The following is a 763-nucleotide window of genomic DNA, read 5'->3' on the forward strand; positions in this document are numbered from 1 at the left end:
ATTAGAAAGGGAAAAAAGTAAAAAAAAAAAAAGATTTTGATAACTATTTTTGTGATTCCCAAAAAGGGAAACCAAAAACCCTAAGGACGGTAAAGGGAAGGAAACCATAAAAACTTTAAAAGACACCCGGTCTTTTTCTAAGGGGAGCCTTTACCCGGCTTCTCAGACAAGGCAAAAAAGGTTTATCGTTTCCCCCCACCAGGCCCCCCCCCTCTCCCCCCTCCCTCACCTCCCCACCTTAACACCCATTTCCTTCTCGGGGCTTGCGATTAGATAGAATGGGTTTTTTGGCTCCCCAGGCACGCACCAATATCAAAGGCAAAACTTGCAAATACAACCTTCATATTCCACTGAAGAAAAAAACAAAACAAAAGGGAAAAAAAAGGTACAACATCAATCTCTTACGAAGCTGTGTCCTTTTTAAACCTCTCTGCAAACACAGCGAGCATTCTGAACACGCTTCTGCTTTGAGATGAAAGCACATTTTCAAAGGTGGACTACTTTCTAAACTACGTTCAGCCGTGAATGAGGAAAACCTGTAAAATAGAAATGAAAGTGATAAGGAAATTGCATATTAGGAAACCCGTTTAATTGGCTGCGTTTCTGGCCATGATATATATTATAAAAAGGAATGCCAATGTATTATTAATCAATGGTATTTTATAAAGTTTAAGTGATCTAGATATTACATAAGGGAAAGAATGATGACCGGCAAAAAAAAAGAAGAGTGTTACAAAAGGAGTTTGTAATTAGATTTATGTCA

The sequence above is a fragment of the Penaeus monodon genome, chromosome 32 (genome assembly GCF_015228065.2).
Source record: "Penaeus monodon isolate SGIC_2016 chromosome 32, NSTDA_Pmon_1, whole genome shotgun sequence".
Classification (NCBI taxonomy): Eukaryota; Metazoa; Arthropoda; class Malacostraca; order Decapoda; family Penaeidae; genus Penaeus; species Penaeus monodon.